This window comes from Lepidochelys kempii, chromosome 3 (genome assembly GCF_965140265.1).
Source record: "Lepidochelys kempii isolate rLepKem1 chromosome 3, rLepKem1.hap2, whole genome shotgun sequence".
NCBI lineage: Eukaryota > Metazoa > Chordata > Testudines > Cheloniidae > Lepidochelys > Lepidochelys kempii.
Window position 1 is genome coordinate 34,241,055 of NC_133258.1, and position 27,670 is coordinate 34,268,724.

Consider the following 27,670-nt stretch of genomic DNA (forward strand, 5'->3'; position numbering starts at 1 on the left):
CCAGAGCAGAGGAGATATTGTATCTGCTGACCAAGCCTAGTGAGTAAGTCTCAAACAAACACATTAGAGCTTAATTTGTCATCCTTGGTGGTGTTCCACTTGTGCTTGCCTGGGCGCTGCACCCCTAAGCTCCCTAGGGAGGCTTTCTGCTGACAGTGCAGTAGATATCAATGGAGCAGAACAGCAAGTTCCTGCCTAGAAGAAAGATCAGGGAAGACAGGTCAAAATTCTTGTTTTTTGTTTCCTTCCTTGAATGCTGTTTTTTCCACAGAGTTGGGGGCAGAGTAGGGAGGGGATCGGAAAAGGTGGAAAAAACAATCATTGGTATGTGCTGTGGTCTCAGGAATTTGCTTTTTAAACATCATTGAGTGTTCAAATGATCTAAATACCGTGACTGGAGCCAAGAGAGGCTCAAAATAGCCTGATGAAAGGGGGCTGTAGTAGTGATTAGTTGCAGTCTGAGACAGACTTTCTAATGTGTGTGTAAAGCTAAAGCAGACTTAATAGCATTTTGGTCCAGTGGCATTATGGATAATGATGGTTCAAATGATTCAGTGTGTTTGTAATTTTTTTTCTATTTCAGTTGGTTTTGATCATGTTTGATTTTCTTCCATTCACCCTACTCTCACCTGTTCAAATCCTACATTTACAAAGCTGTCACAAATATAGCATTTAAATTCATTGCATAATGCACACAAATCAATTTTCTTGTCCAGCAGCTATAAGGCAAGAGACCTGATTTTTTTGTGCACTGATTTCAAATGGTGTGTTTGTGACAGCTTTGCAAATGTAAGAGATGAATAGGTAGATGTGGGAAACTGAGGAGTAATTGAAGAGGTAGAGGGCACAGCGGGAGCCAGTAATACAGCAGGTGGAGAGATAACAGGTGAAGTTCATTCACAGACAGTTGGGAGGACAAGACATCTGGGATGTGTGGGCAGATAAATAAGTGTGTATAGATGCAGGACTGTGGGGCCGAATCATTAGGAATCTGTTGGCCACTCCACATCATAGATTCTAAGGCCAGAAGGGCCCATTGTTATGATCTAGTCTGACCTCCTGCATAGCACAGGCCGCAGAATTTTCCCAAAATAAGTCATGGTCAGCCTCATGACATGGTCATCTTGATACTGTTTTCTGAGTTCTCCATCTTAGCGTTTACCTTGCCTCTTTTACCATCATCCATTCTCTGCCTTTTTAGTCCCATATGAATTACTCCTCTGATTTTTCAGTCCCCCATCCTTTTCTGACTTCTCTACTGCTCTGAAACACAACCCTGACTCCAGAGCTGCTGCTACTCAATGCTCTTCTCTCATAATCATTTTTGATCACTTGGATCTCCACATTCACCATTCTGTCATATTTCCAATCCCCAGTTTTTGCCTCTCCTCACTGCCCTTGTTTCTGCTCCTATTCTTGTTCTGCTGAGTACTTTGAGAAAGTTTCATTAATCCAGTACCATCATTCATTATAAAAGTAATCTTTCTCCATTCAGCTCTGCTGTGTTCTGAGCAAATAATCCTACTTCTCTTCTCCTCCCTCATGCTCCTAATCCTCAACAGCTCTTTACCACCTTTGCCCCTGTATAAACTCGTTTCCTCTTCTGTTCCATTCTCTCTCTACCTAGGATCCTGGTAACTTTTTAAAGGTAAAATCTACAAACTCCAGTATAAGTTCCACACCATTCTCTCCTCTAATTCTCCAACCCTTTCCACTCTTCTCTCCCTGTGTCCTACTGTCTCCAAGCTCCAGTCATTGTCAAATGTCTCAGGTCAATCCCATCTCCTCGTGTCTCAGCTCAAACTTTCTTGGTCCTTTCCTCATTTTATCCCTGTTGCATTATCAGTCATTTTCAATTTTCCCACACAGTCTCTTAACTTCACCCCTCCAACTCCCTTCTCAATTCCCTTGCGTTCAGGTTCCAACCTGTCCATTACACTGAAATTACCCTTAAAGAGTCACTACTGATCTTTGCCTTTCCAAGTCTAAAGGGCTCTTCTCCTTACTTGCATAATGACAGGTTTCAGAGTAGCAGCCGTGTTAGTCTGTGTCCGCAAAAAGAAAAGGAGTACTTGTGGCGCCTTAGAGACTAACAAATTTGTTTGTCTTTAAGGTGCCACAATACTCCTTTTCTTTCTCCTTACTTATTATCCTAAATCTCTCTGCTGGTTTGGACATCATTAGCCACCCCTCTCTCCTTGAGAGCTTCTCTTTGTGGGCTTCTATTATTCACTCCTTTCCAGGTTCTTCTGCTACCTTACCGTTTGCTCCTTCAGTGTCACCTTTATTAAATCCTCTTTCTCCTCCTCCTCCCTCTCTCTGTTGGTGTTCCTAAGGGTTCTATCCTGGGTCTACTTTTTTTTCCTTTACACTTCCCCAAGTGACCTCATCTATGATCTCTCTTATCACATCTATGCTGACAACTCTCAAATTTTGCTCTCCATCCACAAATTCCCCAATAAATTCAGGCTCATACGTCTTTCTTCTTCTCTGGTATTTTCTCACAGATGTCTTACAGCTTTCTTAAATTAAATTTAACATGACAAAAATTGAACAGCTCATCTTTCCTCCTCATCCATCTTCTCTCCACGTTCTCTATCTATACTCCCCATCAGTTAAGCTCAGAGCTTTGAGGTTGTCTGTAATAATAATACCTAGCTCTCATGTAGCACTTTTCATCAGTGATTTCAAAGCACTTTAAAAAGGATGTCAGTATAATTATTGTGATTCCTCCCTTTCTTTCTGTCTCCATATCAACGGTTCTCACCAAATCATATTATTCTTCCTCTCTCTGTATCAGCTCTAAAATATGCCCCTGGTTAACACCGTTTTTCTTTCTCTTGAACTATTTTAACCTCTCCCTCTCCATCCACCTTGACTGTTACCTCTCAAACTCTTCAATTCATCCACCATTCAGCAACTAAAATACTCCTCCTCCCCAAAGTCTCTTTACTCATTTTGTTTCTTGCTATAGGAAGTTCGGGCTCCTCAACCTAACTTCTATTGCTCTGCACAGATCTGCTCTTAAATAAAGGCACATCTCCTGTGTTTGAACCCTCACCTCATCTTTACCCAAGTCTAATGTTATCTATCTCAGATACTTAGCTAGTCCCTATTATGTCATATCCAAAACTCCACACAATTTGTAATATCTTTAGAACAGGGAAGTCTAACAGACAGGAAACTGAGGAACTGAACGAGTAAGTGACTTGCCTAAGGTCACTTAGAAAAAGCAGAGGATGGAATTAAACCAAGATCTTCCGAGTCTAAGACTAGTTCACTGATCACTAGACCATCCTTCCCCTCATGTTCTGTGTTTGTCTAATTTAGACTGTAAACTTTACTTTCCACTCTAAATATATGTATTAACTATATAACTGTAGAATAATAATAATCCTTTGTCCACTTGTCTCCTGAGTTTTCTTTTAGACTCTGTTTCCTTGTGTGAAAAATGTCTCAAGTGTGCTAAGTACTAAAAAGTGTTTATTCCCTTTAAGTGGTTTCATTTGGATTGGCATGTAAACATTGGAGGCTCACTTAACTCTGTGTAAAGAAGATACCATCAAATCTCTTTGACCACTGGAATGTGACTTTATGCCAATTTAAATTATCTAAATCACATTTAAAGCTGTAGCCAGATTGCTATAAGAACTTTATAGTTATTTAAGATACTGGATTCAGTGTCTACTTATTATAGATATTGATCTTAACCTGTCATTACCAGTGCATTTATAAATAATCACCAAGAAATCAGAAATCACTGCATATCTGTTAGTGCTACCTGTCTTTTATTGTGCATGTGAATCCAATACAATAGCTGCATTTTCATTACAAAATTAGTAGAGTCTCTGAACCATTTTTAAAGAGAAAGTACAGTATAAGAGATGTAGAGTATTCACCAGTATGTGTGATCTGGTGTTGCACTATAATATGCATATGTTGCTATTGCTCAAATGCAGATAAACCACTGTTTAGTAAATATGTAGTAAGAACTAGCAGATAGAAGTGGAATCTTTAATATTAATTCTGGTGGATTTCTTCATCAAGTAACCAAATTCAATTTTCAGCCTACGTTTTCAAGATAATTTCTTTTATTCAAGACCTAGTTCAATCGATAATTTAAATTTCCTGCTAATCTTACAAAGATAGTGATCTAGCCTCTCAATCGGCATTTAGATGCAGCTTATGTATATAACTGGTTTGCTGTTTTTTAAAAAAATAATCCATTTGGATATGTGTAGCTTGTAAACAGGATATTTGGGGTTGGTTATTTTTCTGTAATAATTCGAGAGTGTGGCTTGTGGTTTCCCTCTTCCTTTGATTTCTTTGAGAGCAACAAAAAGCAGAATTTGGAAGATTTATTTAGTGTTTAACTAGATTATTTAAATAAGAGATAAGCAGTAGCTGTTACCGCCTCTGGACAATAATTCCCCTGGGGGTCAGGGTCTCCTCCCAATGTACACGCCTATGACTTCCATTAATGTTAATGGAGCTGAACACAGACATGCCCGTTCTTAAGAGGTGAATAGATCTTTAAATGTTAAAATAGTCCCAATTTATTTTACAAGCATTCTAATGCTTACATGACAAAATGCAGACATTGGAGTTCAGGCATACTAATGCTAGTAACACAGAGTTACTAGTGTTCATATGGGGAAAGTACCTACCAAAGTAAATAGATGTTAGGGGCCAGATTGTGGCTGTTAAGCCATGCATTGCAGGAAGGTGCAGGGGGAGCCCCTGAAAGAATTCTGACTACTCAGACAGAGTTATTCCTGATCTGCTCTAAGAAGTGCCTGCTACACTAACAATTCTGCTACCTTTTCGACAGATACAGTGTGAACTTCCCTCTTTTGGCCAGTGCAGAGGGAGTAGCCCTTTCCTGTTTTTTTTAAGTAGCTAGTGGCAGAAATGGCAATAACAGTGTACTCCCCCAGTAGGATGAGGTCTAGTCCCTGAAGTAAAGTCAGAATTGTATTAATAAACTACAGACTCCAGCCCTGCAATAAGGCAATTCAGGAGAAGAGCTGGGCAAATCATTGATGTTGCCGTTCAGCCAGCAAATATTAAAAAAAAAAAATCAGAAAAAATATTCAGTTCAGTTCCAAAAATATTTGGAATTTGCCAGTAAATTGGAAAAAGCCTGTTTTGGGCCAGCAAACCACGTGTGTGTTTGTGCGACCTATTACATTGTTAGAAACCAGGCCCTGGGCAGTCTGGCCTAGTAGTTAGAGCAAGAGTTCAGCCTATTTGTTAGAGCTGGGTCCAGGAACAAGCCAAGGATCAGTACCAGAGAGACAGGAGCCAAAGGGGAACAGGAGCAGGAGCAGGCCCCGGAGCAAGGGCAAGGGCAGCTGCACAGGCCACGATACGCATGGAGCAGCCAGAGAGCAGCTGCTGCTTTTTTGAATTTGTGGCATAGCTGACTCGCTTCCTGAGTCTCCCTCTGCCATGCACTGGACTTTGTGTCTTTTTCATGACTATGAGTCTCACACCTTTCCTGGTGTTCTTAAAGAATTGAAGAAGAGTTTAAAAAGAATTGCCCCCCTCCCCTTATATTTTTGATAGATGTTACAAGGATTTTTTTTTAAATGGATTTTAAGGCCTCTGAGTTTTAGCCAGAGTTGCTACTGGGCTTAAAAGCCAGCCAGCTGCCCTTCCTGACCAGTCAGGGGGTGCAGTCAATTGGGTAGCCTGCTGCGCATGTTTCGCTACCAGGAGACTTTTAGAGTAACAGCCGTGTTAGTCTGTATTCGCAAAAAGAAAAGGAGTACTTGTGGCACCTTAGAGACTAACCAATTTATTTGAGCACGAAAGCTCATGCTCAAATAAATTGGTTAGTCTCTAAGGTGCCACAAGTACTCCTTTTCTTTTTACCAGGAGACTGACTGCTGGAGGCCACAATCCCTGACACAGAACCTTTAGCCCTCTGCTTAGGAAACTTGCTTGGGAGATAGGAGACTTACATTTGAATCCCCACCTAGAGCAGGGACTTAAATTCCTATTTCCTGCCACCTCAAGGAGTGCCCCAACCACCAGGCTATAGGCTAATCTGGTTTGAGTTGTTCTCAATCGCTCCTGTTGAAGCTGTTCTATTGTTTAACTATTTAAATATTCATTGAGCCAAAGAGAGCACAAATGACTTTATAGCCAGGTGATTAAGGCAATCGCCTGGAAGGTAGATGTGGATTTAAATCTCTCCTCTAGATTGAACAGCTGAAACTAATCTGGTCAATTTTGCATATAGTTTTGAGTCAACCAGAACTGTGTTTTTCAGTGAATAAATTATTTGTCCAAAAATGTCATCCAGCTCTACTCAGGAACCTCAGCTCTTCCCTTCATTCCCTTTCCCCAGCTGAGTAGAACAATTACCATCTAGACTCCTGAATAGAAATCAACCCTTCCAATGTGCCTTTCAGACCTGACTGATTCTGGACACCAAGCAAAAGATGTTTTAGGATTATATTGGCTGATTGCCTTGAAGATGCCATGACGACCCTTCTTCAAAAGTCTGAGGCACTGGCATAACATGCTTAATTCCAAGTCCTTTTGGCAATTATTGTCCAGTAAATCTAATTCAATCAGTAGTAACATAATGGAAGAATATTAAGAAAAAAACATTATAATAATTTATAGACTTAGGGAACTATGGTAATAAGAAGCAAGTCTTATAAAAGCAGGAAGGATGGTCCAATGATTAGGTTCCTAACCTAGGATTTAGAAGACTCAGAGTCAAATCTCTTCTCCACCACAGACTTTTTGTGTGACCTTGGGCAAGTCACTTAGCCACTTAGTACCTCTTTTCCCCATATGTAAAATGAGGCATTGTGAAGATAATTGCATTAATGATAATGAAGCAATTTGCGATCTACACATGAACATTTTTATACAAGTGGTAGGTATTATTATAAAGGAAAATATTACCATAGAACTTGATGGATTTTTTTGGATCAAATTACAAAGTTAGGAGGATTTTTCAAAGTTACTGAAGGATTTCCATTGGCTTTCAATTGGATTTATACTCCTAAATTCCTAAGGTGCTTTTGAAAATGTCTCTCTTGGTGAATCGTGGGATGAATGGATTATACATTGAATTCTAGTAACATATTTCATACAGTGCCTCATGACATCTTTCTTTCCAGTGAATCCATATGAATTAGATATTAGGACATCCAGGTGGACTGAAAATTTTCTGAAGGATCTCAAAGGGGTAATGTTATTTGGCAACATAGTGAACTGATGGGAACTGACTGGTAGGGTACAGCAGGGTTCTGTGTTAGGCCCAGTCTCACTTAATATCTTTATTAATAATCTGGAAGAGGGAATAACTCTATGTTAACGAAATTTGACGATGATACTAAACTGGGAGATAGGGCCAATGTAAACCAACTGAGCTGAAAAGCCATTTGTTATCTTGTACTAGCTGGTAAGAAAATACAAGAAATACTGAATTTGTATGAAAAATAGAAATAATATCCCATTGTGGTATGGGGGAAGCAGTAGACATGACATATCTGGACTTTAGTAATACTTTTGAGACAGTTCTGCATGACATTCTCATAAGCAAACTAGGGAAATCTGGTCTAGATGAAATTAGTATAAGGTGGGTGTGCAACTGGTTAGAAGACTACTCAAAAAGTAATTATCAGTGGTTTGCTCGGTGGATATATTTAGTGGGGTCCTGCAACTAGTAAATATTTTCATTAATGGCTGGAATGATGGTGTGGAGAGTATGCTTATAAAATTTGTGAATGATACAAAGCTGGGAGTGGCTGAAGGAATTTGAAGAACAGGATTAGAATTTAAAAATGTTTCATAAATTGGAGAACTGGTCTTAAATCAACAAGATAAAATTCAATAAAGACAAGAGAAAAAGTGCTACACTTAGAAAGAAAAAAATTAAATGAACATGAATACAAAATGGGGAATAATTTACTAGGCAGCAGTACTGCAGAAAAGGATCTGGGGGTTAGAGTGGATCACAATTTGAATAAGAATCAAGAGTGTGATGCTGTTGTGAAAAAGGCAAATGTCGTTCTGGGTTGTATTAAGAGGAGTGTCATGTGTCTGACCTGGGAGGTAATTGTCCCACTCCACTTGGTACACTTGGTAGTGATATGGAGTATTGTGTCCAGTTTTGGCCACTACACTTTAAAAAAGGTGTGAAAAAATTGGACAATCTAGAGGAGAGCAGCAAAATGATAAGAGGTTTAGAAAATAAGACTTATGAGGAAAGGTCTAGAGAAGAGAAGGCTGATGGGGGCCAGATAACAGCCTCCAAATAGGTAAAGCTTTGTTATAAAGGGAAGATGATCAATTGTTCTCCAAGTTCACTGATGGCAGTAGAAGAAATAATCAGTTTTGTTTGCAGCAAGGGAGATTCAGGTTGGATATTAGAAACTTTTTCTAACTATAAGGCTAGTTAAGTACTGGAACAGGTTGCTTAGGGAATTTGTGGAATCCCCATCACCGGAGGTTTTTAAGAACAGGTTAGAAAACTATCTGTCAAGGATGGTCTAGGTATACTTAACCCTGTTTAGTGAGGAAGGTTGGACTAGAAGACCTCTTGTAGTCCCTTGCAGCCCTAAATGTCTGTGACTCTGCAATTGTGGCACATCATGGAACTTCCAGCTAACTTGCACATGCTCAAAAGAATCAGTTAAGCCAAAGCTTCCAGTACTAAAATGAAAAGCCCCTAAACTATAAGGAATTTGGAGGGGCACAAAAACATCCATAATTCCATCACCACCATCACCATTACTACCTTCCAGCCTGGCCTGAGGGACTGATGAGGAAGTTTGTGTTCAACAGCCTGAGAAAATTGGTTTTCAAAAAACTCCATCCTAGGACCCCCGACCCCATACAATGATTTGTACAGATATAAAGTTTTGCAGAAGACAGGAAAAGTTTCCTATCAAAGATAAAAGATTACATTGTCATCTGCCCCAAACTTAGCAATGAAGGTTGCTTTAACATGCACATAAGGACAGAAGATTTAATGTTAATGCTGTGCAAGAAATTTCTGTGTACTAAGCTGAGGATCTGCCGGGCCATTCATACTGAAAGAAACTCTCATGCATTTTATCAGAAAACCTATCTGAAGAGAACGTTGAGATTGAGGGTTGCTTGGTTAGCAATCTAGGGTTGAACACACAACCTTAGCTCTCCTACTCTGTGCTTATGCATTTTTATAAACAGTACTTGAAGTTGGGTAGCTTTTATCTGATAAGATACTTATCTCTTGTTTTAGTCCAGGTACAGAGATTTGTGTGGGTAATGCCGTCCCCATAGAGTTTTCAGTTGTTCCAAGCCCCGGTATGGTATGTGGGCATGAAGTTTAAAGCTCAGACAGTTTTCCAAGTAAAGCAGCCCAATGAATAGCGCAAGAAGCTCCTGAGGATATTTTGCTTGGCTTCCACAGACTGTTGATTCTAAAACCTGATGCCTTTGATGATAAGCACAATGGGCTGCAATCTGTTCTTGGCTATACTGGTATAAATCTGGAGAATCACCACTGGCACCTGCCTCAGTATCTCTCTCTAGTTTTTGGATTGTAACTGAGCTTTTAATATGGAGCAACTGACTCAAATCTGAACAAGATATTCACAAATAACTGGTAGGTGCATTAGAACATACATGTAGAAACTTAAAATGTAGAAAAATGCCAATTCAATTAAAATAGATCTTATGTTAATTGAAAGGCTAATGCTTTATGTTGCAGAAAATATGTCTAACAGTATGTCCTAAGCATGCTGCTGAAGAGCAGGCATGCCCATACAGGTTCTGTAGCATGCTGACTACTTGGAATGTGGGGCTGCCCCTGGATCTTTCTTGAGTAGATACAGCTTTCTCTGTCCCTTACATACACTCAGTTGACCAGGTCTTAAAATACTGCCAGCAACAGTTACTCCAACATAATGCTATATGGGGGAGGGGGAGGCTACAGGATCTGCAAAGTGCCTGTTTTCTTTTCCCTCCCCATCCTGCCTCCAAAGACCATTGAATGTGGTTAGTTTAGGAATACCCCTGAGAGTTCGGTTCTGCAGCATGCAGGGAGTGGTTTCTAGTTGTTGTATAGGCTTTTGGCAGTTTCATCCGTTCTCAGTGGAACTGCAGCTAGTTCATGTGTACTGGGGACCCTCTGCACTTGTGGAGGTCAGGGGAAGGATTTGTGCCTTGTAACATATTGCAAACTACTTGTGTACCGTAAGATGAGTGAGCCAATCATGCTGAAAATACGGGAGTCAAAAATCTATGTTCCTAGATGAAAGGCCAGATTCCACTTTCAGTCCCACCAGAGTAACTCCATGAGCTCATTGGGATTACTCCAGAGTCACGGTTACCTAAATGGGATCAGAGTCTGTCCCTGCGACATTGTGTGTACAGCTGTGGGAAACTTCTGCTTTGCAGGAGTTCATCAATATTTGCTCTTTTACCAGGTTTCCACACAAATGTCACTTTATTCAGTTCTGACAAAATGTCTATTTTCTTTTTGTCCAGAACTTTCCAAAATAGGGATTTGTCCATGTTTTCAATGTCAAAAGCGTCTTTGCTTGAAAAATTGCCCTTTTGTGCTCATTTTCATTCAGAGGTGTTGCCAGAAAGACGTCTGCAATTTAGCTAAATTTTTTGTCAATGTGAATTTCAGATAATTTTGCCTTTTGTTAAGGCTATTTCCCCATCTTTTCTTTTACGCCAGGTCTAAAATATCTTTCCTTGTATCTGAGTAGCAAGCATAATAACTATATCTCCTGCTGCTTAACAACCAAAATGTAATGTGCTTTTCATTTCAACAGCTCTCTCTACTCAATTCACAATTTCATTAATTTTTCAGGTGAAGTTTTGCTGAAATGTGGTTAGGGGTATGAAAACACTGAAATCCATTACACTGCATTTTTCTGCTACAAGTTACAGTTGGTGCAGTCTATTTAGCATTAGTACAAAATCTCTCCACACCTTTGTGTCAAAAACTTGAGAAAGAAATCATCTGGCTGAGGACAATGGCTCGGTCCAGTTAGCTCTGGCAAGCCTTTTCAAGAAGAAACCCCCCACCCTTAATAAGAATTACATTGGGTCAAAATCTCTCCTCTGTGGGTTATTCCTGCATAGTTGCGTGGAAACACAATGAGATGCCATTTCTGATCAATAGTAATAATAATACCTAGTTCTTACACACTTTTCATTGGTAGACCACAAAGTGCTTTACAAAGATAATCAGCAGATGGAGAAATTGAGGCACAGGAAGCAACTTGCCCGAGGTCAACCAGGGCTCTGTTCAAGGAAGTAAACAATAAGTTAGCAAAAGTTGCAGATTGCCTTTTAGGTTATCAAGGATTAGACAAAACCGTGAGGGGCTAAACCAAGCTGGGTGAATGGGCCGATGAAGCCAAATGTACTGCCATTGTCAAAGACAGGATACCAGACTAGATGGATGATAGGCCTGATCCAGTCTAACAAATCCTGTGCTGGATCATTAACCATGAACATTTTTAATCAGATCATGGGGAAATATATTCCTTTCAACCAAATAAGAGCCCTCAGCCATTCTGAGCTGATTGGGGCAGTGAACTCAGTGGGGCAAAACCTGAAGTCATTATCAAGTTTTTACTCAGTTTTTACTCTAATTAAGGGAAAATTGGGGAAATACTTAGGGTTGGGCCCAATATTGTTGTATATTTAAAGACATGAAACTTCATTAAGGCCCTGTTCCAAAGCCTACTGAGGGAAATGGGAGTCTTCCTGTTGACTTCATTGGGTTTTGGATGAGGCCCAAAGAAACATAATATTACAGCAGGGTAATTTCACTATTTGGGCTGATATTTATCTAATGGTATGCACCTGTTGGAAAATCCAAGTTAATTCCCAGAAGTTTCCACTCAAGAAGCTGGCAGTTCTCAGAATGCCATTGCACAGCACCTGCAAATCAGCATTTCGAGCTCTGCGGCACAATGTCCAGAAGAGAGAGAGGCAATTCTCTAGGGCTAAGCTCAAATGTGATCCTTGGGAAAGGGTGGGTGTCCAAACATCTTACCCTCTCTCTCTTCAGGTCATCAGAGATCTTCTGTTTTTGTGGGGCCAAAGCACCTGAACTTTGGCAGAGGTTCTTCCTGAAAACATTTCTACCGATCTAATTAGAATTGTATTTTGTGTCCTAATGCTTTTGCGTGTCTGATGGGGAAGGGGTAGAGCAGTCCATTTAAAATGATGTTGGAGTGAAGTGACGTCCAAGAGAAGATACCTCAAAAGAGACCCTGGTTTAAAATAGCCCTTATGCACTAAATCTAAATCTAAAACGACGTCTGAATAGCAGATGTTGTGTGTGTTGGCAATAGGATTAAAATCTTACAACAAGTTTGAGGAGGTTTTCAATTTCGTTGTGGACATGGCTTCCCTTAGGCCTTCCGAAGGCCTCCCTAATGAGGTGATCCCGTCCAACCTAGAATCAGAGCTACAGAGTCTAACAGAGCTCCTGTTTCCTGAGAGAAAGGCAGTGTTGAAGCACAGATGGGGCCTGATGGAGGCTAAAAGGAAGGCATTACCTGCTGAAGTCACAGAGCAGCCACAATTATTACAGGTCTCTGGGTTCATTGTCAATTAGAGTGGCAGTTAAAGCGAGCAGCAGCTGTGACAGATGGCTGAGCTCCAGCTACTTGTGGTAATGGGATCGGAGCCAACTCAAATCTTTTCTTCCCTCTTAAAAAAACCCCACATAGTTGTCAATTAGTCACAATGTATAGGGGGGGAACGTATCATATCTACAAAGGGGTCATTTATCTGTTCTCTATTAACCCTTACCTTTAGCTTTTTGAAGTAGAGATTTTGTTTATTACTTACTTCAAGCATGTTTTAGCAGGACATTCAACCCCGAAGACATTTTATCCTAAATCTTTGTTCGGTGGGAACTTACAATATGCTCTTCTCATAACTGAACCAATTCAACCCAGTTGTTAGCATTTTAATTAGTACAGTCTTGCTTGCTGAAATTTGGAGGCTTTGCTCTAGTTCATATGGTATAAAAACAGAACCGAGATTGTGCTTAGGGTTTCAGATAAATCTCTATTGCATACAGAATGTATTTATTAAGATTTCAGGCTTATAAAAACTTTCCCACCACAGCACTCCCACTCACAACTAGGCAGATCCCAAGCTGTTTAGGGCTTTGTAGGTCAAAACCAACACTGTAAGCTCCACCTGGGAACTAATAGGTGGGCAGAGAAGAGCAGGGAGCACATATGCTGCCATTGAGAGGCACCGCTTAACATCTGGGTTGCCACATTCTGCATCAAATTAAATGTCCAGACAGATTATGTAGCCCAAGTAAAGCACAGTACCATAATATTGTCATTATATATGATGCATGGATACTATGTTGTCTACAGCACAGGCCCGACTTTCTGATTTTCCTGGGAATGCTCTCCCCCTGCTGTGCCTCAGACCCCATACCCACTCGACCCCTTCCACCAAAGCCCCACCTCTTTCCACCCCTATCCTGCCTCTTTCACCCCATTCTGTCCCCTCCCCCAAGCGCCTCCTGCCTCTAGCTTCTCCCAGCATATAACCTTGAGTGTCTCTGCTGCAGGGGGAGTGGCCCTGGCACTTGAGGCTGGGCAGGTGAAATTCATCCCTTGGGAGCATGAGCTTTCTGCCAGGGGCTGGCAGCAGCTCAGAGGGCCAGGGTCAGTTCTCCAGGGGGGCAGTTTGGAACTTACTGGCTGGGACACCCACCAGAGCCTGGAAACCCCAGCTCGGCCCAGGCACCTCACCAGGCGAAATTGCTCCGGGATGGTGTGTGGGGCTTGGATATGTGGAGAGCTTTGTGCCTGGGGGTGGGGACACAGCCCAGACTGGGGACAACCAGCACTGGATCAGCCAGCCCCAACTAGTGGGTCCAGCTGCCTTGGCCATAGCCTGGCCCTCTGCCCCCTCAGTGCATGGAGCTATTCCACCCCACGCCACCCCACGGATGTGGGCTGTTGCCTGAGTTTGGCCCCACAGATATGGGCCATGGACAGTCAAATCCAAAGGATCAAACCATTTAAATTACAAAGCACAAAGGAAACCACTCTCTGTTCCAGGGAAATGTTTGTGTGGGTTGAATGCAAACAAAACTAACAAGATTAGTGCAAATGAACTTAACGCAACCAGTCACAAGGCCACGACCACTAAGGAGTATTTTCACAGTCCTATCTACAAATGTCAGAGAAGAGAGTGAAAAGAAAAACTGAAGAATATTGAGTTATTAAATTGCTATTATTTATTTTATAATAGTATCTAGAAGCTCCTGCTAGCCCCTCATTTTGCTAGGCACTGTGCAAATACATAGGAAGAGACAGTTCCTGCACCCAAAATGTTTTACAATCTAGCTAGACAAAACAGACACAGAGCCTGAGGAAGGAAATGCTATTATCGCATACTATTAGACTTGGCCAAGGTCACCCAGGAAGTCCGTGTCAGAGCATGGAATGGAATCTAGTTCCCCTGAGGTGCAGTCCAGTGCCTGAACTACCAGGCCAACTTTATTTTTTGCATGGGCATCAGGGAGATTGAAGTAAAGGGAAAAGGAAGTGCACAGCCTAAACTCTTTCAAGCACAAAAACAGTTTTTTACACTGGAGTCAATGGACTTTGGGTCAGATGCTAGATCTCATCCAAGATTAATGAATCAAACAAATATGAAGTTACTAGGGACAATGTTTCCCTCTAATTTTTGACAGGCTGTGTGCGCAAAAAATTTCTTCTGCGCAAATTGTTGTGCTTCTGTGCAAATTTTTGTGCGCATGGTGTTTTGGATCCGTGTACGCGCACACGCGCACAGCTTAGAGGGAACAGTGACTAGGGAAGAATAAGTGTATTGAATAAATTATTCACTAATACATTCATCTAGGCCTGATCAAACTCCCATAAAAATCAGTAGAACTGGAAGCTGGCTCAGGCCCCAAAACTATAACCCCAGATCTATAACTCAGAAAAAAATTAGTGAAACAATTAATTTATTGACTTGAAAAGTATTGTGAAATTTGGCAAATAATTTGTTTGATTAAAATTATTCAGACAGCTCCATTAAGGATCAAGCTGGTTTTGTTATGACTTGCAAACATAATGAAGTTTTTTCAAAAAGTAAAAAGAACCTCATTTTCAAAGTTCCTTAGCTGAAAAATACCCCTATTTGTGCATCTCAAACAGTCTCCTCTCAGTAAAGATTTTGCATGTAAAATTTCAGGCAGAAAAGAAGTTGGGGTCTACACAATGGTTAAGTTAAGGTTTAAAACGAACCTACCTTAAGCCCACATCCTGCAAACACTTACGTAGGTGAGGAACCTTGCACACAAGACTACTCACATGTGTAATTACTCACAATTGCATACGGGATAGCAGAACTGAAAGCCCAATATTGAGCCATATTGGGCTACTGATTTCTTAGAGGTTTCCCGTGCATAGCCGTTCTTAGTTGGTGGAGCGATTTGTCATGATTAAGAGGGATGGCTGGGAGCATTCGTATTGTGCCGCTAGAGGTGAAATTCTTGGACCAGTGCAAGACAGACCAAAGCGAAACCATTTTCCAAGAATGTTTTCATTAATCATATGAATATTTGCTACTACCACCAAGATCTGCACCTGCGACGGCTCCACCCGTGCCCATGCCCTAGGCTTCAAGGCGCACCGCAGCAGCCCTCCTACTCGTCGCAGTGTAGCCCCCATGGCTCTCATTGCCAGCAACGGCCGGGTATGGGCCCGACACTCCAGTGCCATCCATTTTCAGGGCTAGTTGATTCGGCAGGTGAGTTGTTACACACTCCTTAGCGGATTCCAACTTCCATGGCCACCGTCCTGCTGTCTATATCAACCAACACCTTTTCTGGGGTCTGATGAGCGTCGGCATCGGGCGCCTTAACTCGGCATTCATTAATCATAGTACAACATAGGTCTTTAATTTAAAGGTATTCTGAGAAAAGCACCATTCCTTGAGAAGTTTCCTTCATCACTAAAGTTATGGTTTCCCACTAGTGGTAGATAAAGGTAATTAAGTAGTTAAGTGGCGTTGGTGATATGCAAATGAATAATCACAAGCTGCAATGGAAAAAAGATAAGACAACTCCTTCCTTGTAGCTCTTCATTAACTTTCAGCTTCTGTAATATCTTGTATATCTTTCACTTTCCTTTACTGAGGATAATGGGTAAATACATACAATACTCTCATCACGCCTACCTCTCGCCCAATTACACTATTCTATGGGACAGACCTGTGAGTATTTTGAGTCTATTGAGTTGCAGTGTGAGGAATTACAGACACAAGCTGGGTGAGGGAATATCTTTTATTGGACCAACCTCTGTTGGTCAAAAAGACATCATCAGCTTTAAAAATGGAGCTGAAAAGATTTGTTCCCCCCCTTTTGAATGTTTTATACATTAAATGGGAGGCAGGAGTGTCACAGACCATGCATGCACCATATGTTCATGTTTGATATAACTATCCTATGTTGGGTTACTTTAACCTTAACCAAATAAAAACTAATGTAAATCTGAGTGTCAGTGAACACTGCCTTTTCTCACAATCTGTGCCAATTACAGAAACACCTGTGCAGATCCAGTGTGCATAGAAAAGTTCTAAATTCCTCTGGTGTATTTATCCAGGTGGAGTGTCATTTAAGGTTCTACACTTCTGAGGTGCACCAAAAAGCATGAAGAGCCTAAGATTTCACAAGAAAATTAAGGCATAATTAATGAAAGCTAGAATATAAAAATTTTCAGCATTCCAGCCTAGATAATCAATTTAAAGACCCATATATTTTTATGGCTGATGTCATATACTGTATTGAATGTGTACTCTTTATGCATTTAGGCCCTGAGCTTGCTGAAGATTCCATGTGGATGCAGGGGTCCACCCATGTGAAGTCCAGTGGAGAATCAAAGCTTTAGTCCCAAATTCGGGACCTAGGCTGGAGGTACATATGAACCTTTCTATAACATATAGTCTGGTCATGTGCAAAATTACCCTTCATTGTCCCAATGGGTCAAAGTCATACCTAATTTAGTCGATGGAGTTATATCATAGATGAGATCTGGCCCCAAATCTGTAATCTCACAGTTCAGGCTGTAAACTTCTCCATCACATCATTAGCCAATCTGTGCCTGTTAGGTCTACATGAAGATACCCCTATTCTAGAAAAACCAATCAGCCTTGGCTATGATGATCTTCTTTATATAAACTCGTGTAGGCCAGTCACTTATGCTGAAGATCACTTTCCTAAGAAACAACAATTTAAATCAATTTTTTTAAATCTTGGGAGCTTCTGTAAGATATAATATAACCACAGTGGTCACCTACCAAGCAATGGCTACATGGAGTCATAGAAGTGTAGGACTGGAAGGGACCTCGAGAGGTCATCTAGTCTAGTCTCCTGTACTAATGGCAGAACTAAGGATTATGTAGACCATCCCTGACAGGTGTTTGTCCAACTTGCTCTTAAAAGTCTCCAGTCATGGAGATTCCACAATCTCCCTAGACAATTTATTCCAGTGCTTAACTATCCTGACAGTTAGGAAGTTTTTCCTCATGTCCAACCTAACCCACCCTTGCTTCAATTTAAGCCCATTGCTTCTTGTCCTATCTTCCGAGGTTAAAGAGAACACATTTTCTCCCTCCTTCCTCCTTCTAACAACCTTTTATGTACTTGAAAACTGTTATCATGTCCCATCTCACTCTTCTCTTTTCCAGACTACACAAACCCAATTTTTTCAATCTTTCCTCATAGGTCATGATTTTTAGACAATAATTTTTTATTGCTTTTCTCTGGACTTTCTCCAACTTGTCCACATCTTTCCTGAAATGTGGCACCCAGAACTGGACACAATACTCCAGTTGAGGCCTAATCAGCATGGAATAGAACGGAAGAATTACTTCTCCTGTCTTGCTTACAACACTGCTGCTACTACATCCCAGAATGATGTTTGCTTTTTTTGCAACAATGTTACACTATTGACTCATATTTAGCTTATGATCCAATATGACTCCACAGTACTCCTTCCTAGGCAGTCATTTCCCATTTTTTATGTGTGCAACAGATTGTTCCTTCCCAAATGGAGTAGTTTGCATCTGTCCTTATTGAATTTCATCCTATTTACTTCAGCCCATTTCTCCAGTTTGTCCAGATCTTTTGAATTTTAATCCTGTTCTTGAGCAACCCCTTGTATCACCTGACTTACCTACTTCCCTCTATTCTTCTCTGTGTTTGTCTGTTCCTCTTTATTTCCTCGGCTCTGCTCCTCTCTGTGTTCCTCCTTTCTCACTATTACTTAATTAAACTTCAGGTACCCATTTTAATAGCCCATCAAAGAGCAATAATTAACAGATTTCAAAGTATGGAGGATAATCACCCGAATATCTTTTGCCTTTTGCATATTTACGTGACATTTTTTACCATTCCAGTATATTCAGTGAATTTTTGTTTCTTTGCAGTCAGCTGTTGTTACTGCACCCTGCTCATTACATTATTAGCATTAATAGCCAATTAAGAGTATAGATTTTTTTGTATCCTTTACATTAGATATGCATGTTTGGTGTGCATGGGGGTTAGATCCATGCGATGACAGATTCATAATGGTGAGAACTACCACTCTTCTATTTTAACAAGATTTAGTAGTTTGTTGAGGGAAGTGGTGAAAGACCCATTGCTTAAGACCTTCAAAACTAGAGTGGTCAAAGTACTGGAACGTAGACTGTAAGTAGGAATCCTGCCCTGAAAGCTGTTCATCTAATTGACTGACAAGCCTCTTTTACAGCTCTTATTTCTGTGGGTCATATGTCCTCAATTTTTCAGCAGAACTCTCAGTTTATTGTAGTGGGGAGTTCTGCTGGAAACCTGACAGCACAAGATGGTCCTGTGATTTTATTACTCTGTGTTCATCTACTTTTCCAGACAGAATAATTGAGCTTAAGTTAATAAACATATCTCTGTTCCATTTCATGCAGCATTAAACTGATGCTCTGAAAACTAGAAGTGATACAAAGGGAAAGATTTCCAGAAAAAAAAAACAGTTTCTGTTCTCATAAATTGATAAATAACTACAAAGCTCACAAAAAACAGTGCAGAAATGCTGAATGATTTCTGCCTTGTTCATGTCTAAAATGCAGCCACACCTGAAGAGTTCACAAAGTAGCAGTTTTCCAACCAATCCCAAAGGAGAGTCATATTTCAACATTCTTTCTCAAGACGACTTATTTCTGCTAGTGTGATGATGAAAAGGAACCCAAAGAACCAACTGAGAAATGATTAATTTTCCCAGTGCAAATTTGTAATGTTACCATAAGGACATAGAAAGTATAGGAGCTTCTGAAATGAAATATTCGGTCTTGCCTAGTTAAGTTTATGGAGTGCTAATAGCTTTCTAAAGAGAGTCTGTCTGCCTGTTTTCAACAAATCTGAGGTAATAAGATATGTTATTGTAAAGCTGATCAAAAAGTGAGATAGTGTTGTAACAAGAAAGTCACTGGAAGATTTTTAGGTATTAAAGCTGATTTGATTTTGAAAATCCCACCATATGTATTTAAAAACAACCACGCGATATTATTATTAGAAGTAGAAATTAGTCGTAAGGTTCTTATGCTGCTACTAATGTTCAAGTGTTTGCATTGTCATTTCCCAATTCATTCATTTCTCAGTAATCCAGCCATCTTCATTGATTAGTCAATCATTACCTAGGGTTACATTTGCCCTTTACTATATCTAGAGCTGCAATAAAGCATATAAAAGAGGTACAATCTCAGACATAGAATCAGGGGTTGCAAAGCATCATTTAAAATGCGGGGAGGCATAGACTTGCCCCTCCCCACTTGACGCTCCTCTTCCCCTCTCAGGATCCCCCCATCACTGGTAGCCTGACTCCCCCTTCCACATCTGGTCCATGTGCCCCTACACCTATCCCCTCCAAATCTGAGTGAATGGTGTTGTGACCTGGTGTGCGGGGTTACAGCACCACTCACATTTGGCCTGGCTACCCCTACTTCATGATGGAGGAGTAACCAGGACAACTTTGAGTGAGTGGTGTTACCATATAGCATGTGTGGATGCAGAGACACTCAGGTTTGACTGAGTCAAAAACTGGTCAGGCCATGGCCCGGGTAGTACCCCCCAGCTCCATGGCCTGTGCACAGAATGCTTTCAGACCTGTAAGATCACTGCATATTGGCTGGGTAGGATAATAAATTATCATTTATTCTAAGGTTAAACATATTCATTAGTCGCACAGTGAGGGATATTAAAAAAAAGAAAAAGAAAAGAAAAAACAACCCCTGGAAATCATGGTATTGAACTGATAGGAAACTCAAACAGCTCCAAGCATGTGGGCCAGTGTAAGTGAATAAAATAAAGATAGTACTCATGATTGTTTGATCCTGCACCATTGCAGTTACTAGAAGCTATGCCATGGACACCAACGGGAGCAGGAGCTGCCCTGGGAGATCATTTATTTATTTGGATGTATAGAAATGCTAAAAAGGGCACCAGGCCATACTCTCCGGATACTGTCAACATAATTTAGGATATATTTTTAAGTACAACAATTTAAGAGAAATCTCCTTCCCCCCTTGAGTAGTTCCCCATCATCCCCATTATTTATTATTCATTTATTTGTGTTGTGGTTGTGCCTAGGATCCTCAGTTATGGATCGGGACCCTATTGTTTGGGTGCTATATAATACAATGCCATGCCCCTCATACCTCTTCATCTGATAACTGGGGGAGGGGGTGAAACTACCCTGAAGTTACTGGATTTGGGCCCTTTCAGACCAAGGGGGACAATGAATTCCAAAGCCTCACAGTCTGGGTGTCTTACAGTCATTCCGCATGCATGTTCTTGCAGGATCAGGACTTAATAGAGATGAAGACCTAAACTCACCCAAAATGTGAGGGGCTTCAGATCTATTCCAGCTCTTCTGTAATGTTTACACTTGTTTGTCTTGACAGAAATATAACATGACTGACGTATTTATCTTTGAAAATAAAGGGCTAGATTCTGCCCTCCTTATGCATACTGAGGATAGTACCAGACTCCTTGAGTAGCCCCACTGAAACCAACAAGGGTAAAGGTGGCCGAATCTAGCACTAAATATTTATTAGCTTTGTGTGTGAGTGACAATATTACTGTTCATTGCATATTATATATGTTGTCATAAGGCAGGTCCATAAAAGACATGACAGGCCATATTTTAATTTAAGAACAACAACAAATGTAAATGGATAAAGCAAAAAATAAATAAATCCCCTGCTGAAGCCAGTTTTGCCTTTAATAAAACCATTCTCTTCCAACAAAGAAAGCGGTCCCCGCACTTCATGTGGATGTAGTATAATATATCACTTGTATGAGGTTTCTGCTTAGTACCGATACTTAGACACCTCTGATTTAGTACTTCAAAGAGGTGTCAGGGTGCATTTGAGCTCAGTTCATTCTGTTGCACTTTGAAGTATCTTCAACAGCAGTGACAGCAAGGGTTGAAAATGAGTTGCCTGGAATCCAGGAACCCATTCAAGCATCAGATTTCTTTGCTAGGGAGGCAGTTTTAAAATTGATTTAAAAAAAATGCATACAAATGTGCTCCTCGCTGTGAAGATTTTTATTAATGATCTATTATTATATGAAATGGCTTTTGATCCATAATCTACAATTCATACTTGAATGCCATTTTCTTGACAGAAAGCCACCATCTCCCAACAACTAGCAAAATGTGGCTTTATTACAGCTGTATCATCAAAAGGTCCATGTGTCCAGAAGTGAACACTGGCAATAAACGCTTGTTGTTGGGGAAAAGGATGGCTTAGATGGCTGAAAATGGGATGTGAATCCTCATGCTATGTCATCCATTTGACCTTAGCTTACCAGTTATTATTATTCCTATTTATTTGTATTATCGTAGCACCTAGGAGTCCCGGTCATGGACCAGGACCCATTGTGCTAGGTGCTGTACAAACGCAGAACAAAAAGACAGTTCATGACCCAAAGGGTTCACAGTCTGAGACAACAGATGGATACAGACAGAGAGATGGGGAAACATAAGGAAATAATGAGACAGTATTGGACAGCATGATGGACAGTGGTGTCAGCACTGTCAAAACAGTTGTCAATTTTTTTGCGGGCCTCATAGCAAAGTAGAGTTTTAAGGATGGCTTTGATGGATGATAATGAGTTAGTTTTGCAGATGTTTATGGGGAAAAGCATGAAGATGATTTTTTGAAAATGTACCAAGTGGGCAATGGAGACTGGCATCATGGATTTATCAGAGGTAGGAGTCGACTTTTCCATACTGAGTGAAAATTGTTGCCATTTGATGGCTGTTCTGAGGCCTGTAGCAATACAGCCTGTTCCATTTCAGACAGTTCCTTCATTAAGGGCAGTAAGGCACTACACTGATCCAGTGGAGCACCATAGTCTTTCTGGTTCAGTGACACGATGGTTTCCAAAGCTCTCCAGTGCACCGCAGAGTGCACAAATATACCCTTTCAGGGGCATGGCATATTTTCCTCCTCTCCCCCCATTTGGCAGGCCTTTGCTGGCCAGTATGTAGGAGTGGCAGAATCAAGGCTCTGCCTAACCCCGATGCCTCCTTTGAGGTAATGTGAGGCCCTGAGAAAATAATTTGGGAATGATTCCTGGGCTTCCTCAGAGACTGCAATTCATGTGGGCTATGCAAGGGATTGTGGGGAGGCTTCTCACTTCCTCCCTTCATTGCACCCCTGCAGAAGTGCCAAGTGGAATCTGGGCTTTAGTGCTAAAAGGCCACTTCAATGGGAAGAAATAGGAATAAGTGGTGATAGGTCCCACAGGTGAGAAAGGGGGTACAAGGGTCAGAAAAATTTCCTAAACCACAGAAGATGCCAATACCTTGGATTGTGCTTATCAGATCTCCCCCCACCCCCACTTCTTCAAAAGGAAGAGGATAGGAGCGGTAAATCAGCCAGTTGATCCCAGAATACCCAGCGACCCCTGCCCTAAAGACCTCAATGCCAAGCAGGTAAACATGTCTTTTCCCCAACCAATAAGAAAGCATTAGAAGTGGGGGCTTGGCTCTTTTAGGCAATAGCTTATATAAGAAGGGAGGAGAACTAGGTTTGTAGTTGACAGAGTAGTGCAGTTTGGTGGAGGAGGATCTCCAGTGTTTGGACAAGCTTTGGATGAACATTTGAAGAACTGGTTGCTTATCTGAACCAAACCCTAACTTGGACCCTTTGGAAGTTAACCCATTGCTAGTTATGATGATTGATGCTACAGTGAGATCTGCTGTAGCAGAATCCATCTGTTGTGGTTTGTAGAGATTTATTTAATAGATTCATAGATTCCAAGGCTATAGAACTTACCCAGAATAATTCCTAGAGCATAGCTTTCAGAGAAGCATCCAATCTTGATTTTAAAATGGTCAGTGATAGAGAATCCACCATGACCCTTCGCAAATTATCATAAACCATTGTTTATTTTCCACATTTCCAAAGCTCTATCGATACAGATATATTTATTTCAGTAGAATGGCAACAGTCATGTTTCTGAAAGACTATAGATGAAATCCCTTGCTCCGTGCATGTACAGTGGCTAGCACAATGGAGTGCTGATCTCAGGGCTTCTAGGACCTGCAATACAATTAATAGAAGTAATAACAGCAAGAGGGCCTTCCTTTAAGAGATGATGTTTGCCTTTTATGCAGGGGGGGCCTTGGATCCATATCAGAGGGTGAATTAATCAACAGTATTCAGTTGTATTTTATCCATGTTAGCCCAGTCATCTTAAATTTCAATCTTGTAGTTCAAATCATAAAGAGATTGTATTATTTTTCAAATTAATAATTGCTCCAATGAGTTCATTAGTTGAGACCCTAATCTAGTTTTGGAGCTTTGGGATTAAAATCCCAAATCCACCCCTGACTTTACATCTGTTTTAAATAGTTACATTTTTATTTCAGATAAATGAGTACTATCTAGAGGGCAAGAGAAATTAACATTTTCTTAAACCATTGTCCCCTGGGATTTTATTTTCTGTAGAATTTGAAAAATGATCTATGTTCTACAGCAGTATAGCTGGATTTTTCTTTTGTAACGGGTAATATATCCCATTCAGGCCTTAGAAGTGGCTGGCTATACCTGAGATATCAGTACAGGTTTCCCATTTATTGTGGAAAATTAGTCTTGAAGCTGCCTGGCTTGTTAACTGGACACATTTTACCAGTTGAGTGTGTTTGCTTTGTCCACATCTATTTACTTTCGAAGATAATGCTAGCATAGGTCCAAACCAGATAAGTGGTTTTTTTTGAGAAAAGTATAGAAATACCCATTAATGATACAGAGAGACAAGCTTTCGAGCTTACATAGAGCTCTTCTTCATGTATTGAAAGCTTGTCTCTCTCACCAACAGAAGTTGGTCCAATAAAAGATCCTACCTCAGTCACCTTGTCTGTCCAATACCCTGGGACCAACGCAGCTACAATAACACTGCATACAAGTAATGCTGTAGGCAAGAAAGGTCAAAAAGGCAGAGTACTTGGGCCTCAAGTCAGTCTCTCATCACTGAAATTGAATTAGAAGTGTTACTTCCCTCTACCCACCCAGCCAGCTACCCTGGCCAGGAAGTTTGTGTGTGTTGGGGGGGGAGGGGGGAGAGGGGCAGGGGGAAGGAGGGCAGCAAAGGAGAAGCAGTAGAATTCTTCAATGCAGTATAACTATGATCAGCCTTCATCTCATGCCTACACCTTATCTATGCCAGTCTCTACAACAACCTATGGCATTTTGGATCTTTTCTTCTTCTCCCTCTCTCCAGAAGTCCAACTATCCTGCCTCAGAATACAAGTAACTCCCACCAGAGTCAAAGGGTAAGAGCTGTGGTAGGAGCCCCTACATAACAAAGGGACACATTTTGCTCACAACTCACGGAGGCAAATCCTTGAAGTCAGTGAAATTCATTGCATGAGAAAGGCATGCAGGATAGGGCCCTTAACCACTCTTCAGCCATTACCACCCTATAAATCTGATAAAAACACAGCCCCTGATTCTTGTTCCATTTCCACCCATGATCTTCAATGGAGTTACTCCTTATATGCACGGATGTAAATATGAGGAGAATCAGGTCCACAGAGACTATCTTATGCACTTTATTTTCATTCTAGTCTTTTTTGTTCCAGGGCTGAACTGAGTGTGTACTTTATGAAAAAAGTGTCTGTTCATGCTATTCTGTTCCTTGTGTATAACTCAATACAATGTACTCTTTTGGAAAAAAAAATATAAAAGAAAGTCTGTTATGTTTGTACTTTTAATTTAACATTGGTTGGGACATCTGCCAAGCTAATATAGGCATTTTTCTATGCACTGGAAAAAACCCAATTAGGACTTGTTCTTAGTTTGATTATCAGTCAGAAACATGCATACAGAAATATTCATTAGAGATCTACTGAGAGCTGTGATAAAGCAGCAGACAGCTGAATTATACAGTCTGTCAGTATCCCCACTACAATTTTACATTTTCTTGATAAAGGACAAGTAACAAAGTATCTAAGATGTAATTTGGTGCCCACTGGCACTGTACTTCATTATGGCAGATATTGTTCTAACTCTCTTTAGGAGGTTGGTGAGTGTTTCACGACATGATATTGTGCACAAAAGATAAATCACTAGGTCAAATGCTGCTGCAAAGTTACATTTGCATGCAGCCACAACACAGGCATGACTCTGAGAACGTCTTGCCATCATAACCTACCCCCAATAATTTTGGGTTTGGAAAGATTTGATTGACTCAAAAAATGTGGTTCCAAAATGATGAAATTCTCTCTTACGGATCATTGTGTTGACTCAGCTCATACAAATAAAACAGTAGCACTATGCAAATGTCAAACCAAAAAGAAAAAGAACATTCTCATGGATGTGCTTGGTTTTTATGAGGTGATTTACCAGTTTGTGTAAAATAGCTGTTGCATTAGTTTATAGGTCCTTTGCTGTTGGCCTCTGTCCATTGAAACTGAGCTCATAAGCAGTTCAGCACATGATTTAAAAGGGCAAAACTCTTTAGATACAATCAGAATGGACACATGCATGGAACTGTGATATCAGTCAGCTAAGTAGATCAAAGTCTCTCTTACAGTTTATTTGAAAAGCATTTGGGAAATCTGGTTCCTAATGATTTCAGTATGCTTTCCTTTCTAAACAGAAAATATATCACTTTTTAAAGGAAAAAATACACATTTCTTTCCATTATTGAATGTGGCACTTTGGTAACAAAGCTGCTCAATATACATAAACTATAAAGTAAAATGAAATGGTTTTAATAATAGTGTCCAAAAATCATGCAGATGCAGAAAAAAATTCCATCTGATGCCCTCAAGACTTTGAATCAGACCCATTGGCAACAGAAAAAGCAGACAATGAAGTGGTTGTAGCAATCCACTTTAAAATGAACAAAACTCATAGCATGTTTTTTTAATTCAACAGTCTAATTTTGGTTGGTTAGACCAGGACTCCTTAAAAATCTTTATTCCACAGTATGTATTGCATCAGCAACCCTTAAATAACCACATGTTAAATAATGTTAAAATAAAACTGTTGAAAGGACAAATTCCCCAGGCTTTTCTGGCTGCCTGTGTATATTCAATAATTTCATGGTGTTCTCTGAAGGTTTAAAACCAATCCACCACATTAGCAGTAAAACTGAGAGCCATGAATGAATGATCCACCACTTTGAAACATGCACGAACTCAAAAATACAAATATTCTCTTTACTGGATCTTCATTTTTTTAATTGCTGAATGTTTCCATATGTGTGGCATATCTATCAGAGGCATTACATAGGCCCCATTTCCATAGTATCCAAGTACCTCACCATCTTTTTTTTATCCTTACAACACCCGTGCAAGGCAAAGAAATATTGCTATCCACATTTTATACAGAATGGGAACTGAAGCACAGGGAGATGAAGTGACTTGCCCAAGGTCACACAAAAAGTCTGTGGCAGAGCAGTGAGCAGAACCTGGGCTCCCAAGTTCTAGGCTAGTACTATAACACTGGCCTATCCTCCCACTCCCATTTATCTACAAAACAACCTGTCCAAATTCAGTTACTACAAACTATCATGGAGGATTTTACAATTACAGTTCACTTAGATCCCAACTCAGCAAAGCACTTAAGTGACTACTTAAAGTTAACATATGATTCATTTTTTGCTGACTAGGTTTTAAGCATATACTTAAGGCCATTGCCTTAGGGGTTGCCCCAAAGTTCACTGAAGTCAATGAGGGGGGAAAAAAGCCAATGGACACAAGGCCCTTATTGTGTAGAGTCCCAAATTTCTGTTACTAGGATTCATTTTTCTCTCTCATATTTAGAGCTGATCATAATTCATCTGCCATCAGTGATTTGAAATGAACCCTCCTTTCTGTGTACAGATTGTTCATGAACCCACCCTGATTTCTGTTCTGTGTAAGTATTCACAAAATAGTATGGATGAATCATTTTCAGCGTATAGGACCAAGTCCCACTTGAGCCCCGGTCCTCTGCACAGAGGAGAATTTCACCATATTGATTAAGATGGGTACAAAAATAGCTGGAATCTGGAAGATCACATGCAAACAAAACACTGTTTTTGTTCTATTCAAACAGCTCTAGTTTCTAATACTTAAATGTTCCTTAGTTTCTCTGTTTTATTTTCATT